This window comes from Convolutriloba macropyga, chromosome 5 (assembly GCF_964194025.1).
Source record: "Convolutriloba macropyga chromosome 5, txConMacr16.3, whole genome shotgun sequence".
Taxonomy (NCBI): Eukaryota; Metazoa; Xenacoelomorpha; order Acoela; family Convolutidae; genus Convolutriloba; species Convolutriloba macropyga.
Window position 1 is genome coordinate 16,565,193 of NC_134472.1, and position 6,272 is coordinate 16,571,464.

Sequence of the window (6,272 nt, forward strand, 5' to 3'; positions counted from 1 at the left end):
TTCAGTTCGACTTTTGGCTTTTATGATAATTACCAACATGAAATTATGGAATAATTAACATCATCAGTTTAAAAATCAGGAAGCATTTAATGATAAAAAAACAATGATTCAATAAATACGCTGTCAATGAGCATCCGTTTCATGCGTCAGCCCACAGAGACCATCAAAGAGAACCAAAACTTGACTTCTTTCAGGGTCTGAGAACAAATGAAACTTGAAATGAGGCATAAAAATAATTCAGATTTTTAATGAAACTTTTTCAGATTTAGCTATACGAAGACTCGCAAGAAAGAGTTTTATAAGAAAAGATTGTTCTCAATTAAGTAAAGATTTCTCTAACCGCAAAAAAAATCATCATTGTTACAAAATTTTAGATCGCAGCCTATAAAATTGGAAGAAACTAAATAAATTTCGGTCACTTTTCCATGATATTTTGTTACAAGGAATCTTGGAAGGCTCATAACTACTAATCTTTATCTGCAAGGGCCTTCCACGGTCTCAGCCCCTTCCAGTTTCCATTTAAGCGGTTTTCTCTTCCGAAAGATTGAGAGTTTATGAGGTCTTAGCATTCAATTGGCTTTCCTCTTCCGCTCTCTCCTACAAAAGTTTGAGAATTAAAAGTCGTTTCAATCTTTTTGCAAGATTTGAAGTTTTCTACTTGCACGTTTGCGTCATATAAAAAAGTTGTTCTCATAAAGTCTCCAAGATCTAACAAATAATTGTTGTTTAAGAATACTAGCAGTATTTTATCACTGCACTATTTTGAGTACTTTTGTCACAACCTTTCCAAGACATCACCAGAAAATCACTCCATTTGCAACTTTTATCCGATTTTGAACAACAGTTCAATTTTGGACCATTGAAAGACGTTATCAGATGATTACCATACGCCAGTCCTCGTAGCCGTGGATAAACCGCTAGTTTTTATTTAATCACTGTGTATAATCTTTGCTTATCTGAGATTTACTTGAAAAACACAGTTTTATTTCACACAGCATTTAAAAAAAACACTAATTATCAAAATCAGTTATTAATGTACATCGAGAATACCTAAAATAGCATTTTGATTTATACAAGGTAAGTGAGATTATCCATCCAGTCTAATCTTATATTGCAAAAACTGAATAAAACTTCATCAAAAGGATTTCTACGAAGTAAAATGTCAGTCGCTGGATGACGCAGTAATTGTAATAGCAAGGTTACTTTACAAACACTTTTTTACTTAAACTGTTTTGTAGATAACTAACTCAAGGCACACAAAGTTTAGTGGCTATGAATTGCTTCAGCAAGCAACTGATAAAAAGTTACAACTTCCTTATATGAAATTCGAGATCAAGATTTGCTATGTCCAAGCATTCACTGAATTGATCAAGGTTCAACAACACTCCAGATAAAAATTCAACAAGAAAACACAAGCAGATTTTTGTAAACGACGGAGAAACAAGATTACAGTTACGAGCAGGCATGGGAGATGGTTTAGAAATATCAGTCACAGTTGTCCACGATATGTGTTTCTGAGCTACTGTTGAACGCAAACTCCTAGCAAAGTTCCAATACATCAGATATCAAACAAAAACCTAAATGATTTCTAATTAGACGCAAAACTTCTTCATCGTACTAGTTGCAAAATAAAAAGGCAAATTTTTAGCACACAATTTGGTAATTACAAAATTTAGTTTCTAAACTATTTTGTAGATCATTATTTTTAAAATCGAGAATTTTAGCTGTAGACTAATTGAATACTAAAAAGACTGTGGAGATTACTGACATAAATTTAGGAAGTTGTGAACGATTTCGTCAAATCTTTCTCAAAAGACGAATTTACGGTGTGCTGTGAAATAACTTTTCTGCTAATTACATAACCTTAGAATAGTTACTGTGGGAGTAACCATTAGAGTTGCCGTGCATTTAGGTTTGTAAATTTTTGCACTTCATGAAAAAAGTTTCCTTTTCGTTCAATTATCTGGTTACAAATTAGCACTACAACCTTCTTATATCTTATTTAATCAGATCATTTAATCCCATGTATGCTTGACGGGCCTCTGAGGCATGATCCTTGCCAGTGGGTTATGATCAAATGCGATAGCTTAATACTATGCTGAATAGTTGTTATGGCGATTCCGACATTCCGACAAAGTATTAGGTATATTTTGGGTGATTTTGTCAAATTGGGTATATTGGTGTTCTGTATTCTGTCCTGGCGACAAAAAAATTCAGGAAAGTATGTGAAAATGGTAGTAGCTCAGAAAAAGTCATTAACCTGAATCCCAAATTAATTAAAGTGATAATTTGTCTATTGTCTTAATACAATTATCAACTTTTGAAATCAAATGAATAATGCAACAAGCTGTTTTTAAACAATACATGATAATTTACGCAATGTAAAAATACCCAATGGGACCGAATATCCAATGTCACAACACCCAATTCAATTCTTTGGCTCTCTTCCTTCTTACTGATGACTTTTGTGAACACTCACTCAACCCCCCCCCCCCCCCCCCCCCACCTTGTGAATTCCTACTGCGATACCACGTATTTTGGAAGGCCACGAAAAAAGGCAACAAAAATTTTGGGCTAATCTGTCAAAATGTGTTTTAATTCATAATTTCAGATAATTAAAATGAAGTTTAGTCAATAGGTAAAAAGTAATGCTATATATTGTCAACTGACTGCTATCACAGGAAAACGAGGGATGTTATTCAATTAGAAAAATAATTCCAACATATTATGAACTAACCTTTTGCATTATTGTCTAAACATAATTTTTTTCATTAACATAAGGATGCAAAAGATGAATTTAATTGTAGCATGGCATACTGTGCCCGCGGCACCCCTCATACTCCTCGAGTTATAATTTTCACATATAGAAATAAAAGCTACAAACTTGCTCCAATTTGGCATATCCTGAGATATTATCGGTTTTCAATTTCAGAAAATCATCCGTGTCTCTGCTTTTTCTCATAAAAACGACCTACTAACTCTTATGGTTTTCTTCGGCATAATTTTAAGCAACACAAAACGATGAGAACCAAAGACCCTATTTGTGATATGATCATTTTTTGCAGTCGAAAACTTTTCCAAATTTGCTCATTTTCCGAGCTACAAGGACCAATTTTTTCTGGATATCTCATCGGGCAGTGAACAGGAAACAAAATAACCGCAATAAAACTGCCCAACTTTTCCGGTTAATTGTTCCGACCCACTTTAGTGGGGGAGGAACTATATACTCAAATGGTTTTTTTTGTTCAGACAATTTTGGCAGATCGATATAATCATCGTAGAGAGTTGTCAGTAGTATCATTAGAAAGCGCGTCCAGCGTAGAACACGGAAATAAAAAGATTTTCAAAGGGAGTTCTCGAAGTTTAAAGATTTGCGAATAGCAGACGATATTACCTTGTTTTAACTCACATTTTCCGTATTTTTTCTAAATTTTCGTTAATTTTTGGTAAAATGTGTTAAAACTGTTAATGGTAGTGTATATTATTTTATCTCTAAAGACAAGGTAGAGTTGCCGAATTGTTCCATTCGGGTTTTTGACCAGAATTAATGCTAAATTTTTCATATTTCGGATTTTTTTCGTCAAAAATGGGAACAAATACGCTTTTTTAGCCCACTTTCTTCAAATTTACTGGAAGTGGACACCTTTAAACAGCACTCATATTCTTCGCCAGCTCAAAACTAACTAGTCGTATTCCAGCAGGCCTTAACAGTTTTCCGGAATTATAGTATTGCCAGTTTTTGGCGATAAAAAATTCGATAAATATACAAAATTCATTTTTTTTTTGATATACTGAAAAATTGTTTAAAAATCAATCTATTTCGCAAGCCATGCACAAATTAGTGTATCTTTAGCCGAGCAGCAATATCAGGGCTGACTTTAATCTCATTATGGATCCTTAAAATTTTAGATTTTAATGGCGCGCTGCCTTTTTTTAAAAAAAGATTTCCACATTTATAGTTTTTTGTGTAAATTACTGACAAGAATATCAAACCAGGACTCAATTATTGACATATCCTATTTACAAAAAAGGGCCCACTGATACAAGCCCTATGATTTCAGAGTAAGGCTTATGTTTTTTATGGCTGACCAATTGTTTTCGCAAAATCTTTTGGACTTCTTATGTTTTGCTTTCCATTAGTTATGCTTTTTGTATCCCAATAACTTAATCTCCACGATCAAAGATCCAACTGGTTTTTTTGGCAATAAAAGTGAGCAAACACTTTGTTTTCAGTTGATATCTAATGACCCTTATGACTGTGGATTCAATTGTTTTCAGAAAATGTCAGTGATTTTTGAGCCTTTCAGCTAATTTATCTTACTTTTCTCAACTTCAGGCGTAGTGTCAGTAAAAACAGGAGAAACCCAATTCCTCTGAGTTGTTAATTATTGTTGTTAACGGTTTTATATTTAACTGAAGGTTTCTTTTTTTATACTAAGGGTTTTCATTTTTGTTTTTTGAGCATAATAGAAGTTCATTTTCTTTCCTTGTCGAATTATCGCAAAGACAAGGAATTATTGACAGGTCCAACTGAAAGACAGGATGATTGTGAACAATGCACAAGCGTTGAAAAAAGGCGTATCTCAAAATATTAATTGTTATTGTTGAATAATTTGTGCGTTTTGCCTGAGACAGTTCTCTCGCAAGTTATTGGATTTTTTTATCCCTGCCTATGTTTGTCTTTCTTCTTGTTGTTGTACGACAAAAATCTGATAATAATAGGTCTCAACTGAATTCCAGGACGTATAATTGAAACTTTTCAAAGACTTCAGTGTATAGCTATTTGTTTTAAGGACTTTCAAATAATTAGCTTTTTTTCAAAAAAAATTCTTCCAACTCTCCCTTTTTTGCTTTTATTTTTGTCATCAAATAATCCGTTTTTGGTTGGCTATGAGTTTTGACTGACGGCTTCGACCATTTAATTTTATAAAAAAAATGTCGATATTTTTTTTCTGTTCAAACTTTGGGACTTTGGGTCTGTTTTTGTTGTGATGTCTATGTAGTCCTTTCATAAGGAAGAGTCGTTGATGTTAATATGAGAAGCAATTGATGATTTACAGTTCTTGCAAATAACTACCTAAAAGTATAGTGCTTTGAACACTGTGATGTCGCAAAATTGTTGGTGAAACTTGGGATTCTGCCTGAAATTGATTTTATTTTTGTCTTGTGACTTCGTGTCATTAATAAACAGCGCAATTGGCTTCCTGAGGTGTTGTAATCTATTTGAAATTTTTTGAAATCCTATGGATGTTACGGCGTTTGAAACTATTTGTTTTCAAAAACTTAATTGCATTTTTGAGCTTCGCCATTTTTTAATTCGCTTTTCGGTCGATTTGCATCTGAGTCTCTGCAAAGACAGGTAAGAACGCGTTTTCAGTGAGCTGTATTTTAATCTTTATGACGGTTTTAGTTTCAGTCGTTTGTCTCTTGGCTTTGTTACTACTCTTACTAAGAGATTTGATAAAATGTTTGAGATTATATATTTGTTGATGTTAAAGGATTTTTGTTCTCTTTATAGATTATACCATCAATGGTAGGTCCAATTAGCTTTGGAATATTGTGCATTTGGAAGATTTTGATGCTCTTAGTGAGATTTCTGGTTTAACCTGCTTCACTGCAATTTTCGCGCAAATTTTACTTGAACTTTTTTTTATTTTGCCGCTATTTTTCTTTCATTTTGTAGTGGTATAACCTATACTGGAAAATTACAGTTCTCACTTGCTTTGTTAGCAGCCATTAATGAATATTTAAAGTTTTCATGATATTTTTTAGTGATATCAATCACCTCGAAATAATTCGTTTTTAAAAATGGAAACGTATTTTTGAACTTCGCACCTTTTTGCTCTTTTTTGTCGACTTGTCTCATTCGCATTGACGACAGGTCCCAAATCTTTTCTAATGAAGTATAGCGCATCTTGTTTTGTTCAGGCTTCATTTGAAGCGAGTTTCATATTGTCGTTTTTTTAATATAGTCATCGAGTTTTGGTCGTAATTAATGCTTGTTTGAATTTTTTTGTATTTTCTCGTAGTCTTTTTAACATTAGCTTCCAGCGGCCCTTTAGTGTGGCTTTATGGTATCCCATTACTGGTTATTTTTGAACCACATGTATGTTTTTGAAAGTTTTCGCTTTCATTTGGTTGCCAATTAAGCCAAGAGTGTGGATGATCGGGGTCGGAACATTGTGCGTGCGCGCATTAACGAGCCGCCTTGTTAGCAATTTCTAATCAATTTCTTTTAGAAGTCCAATTTTACAACTACATTTTAAAACCCA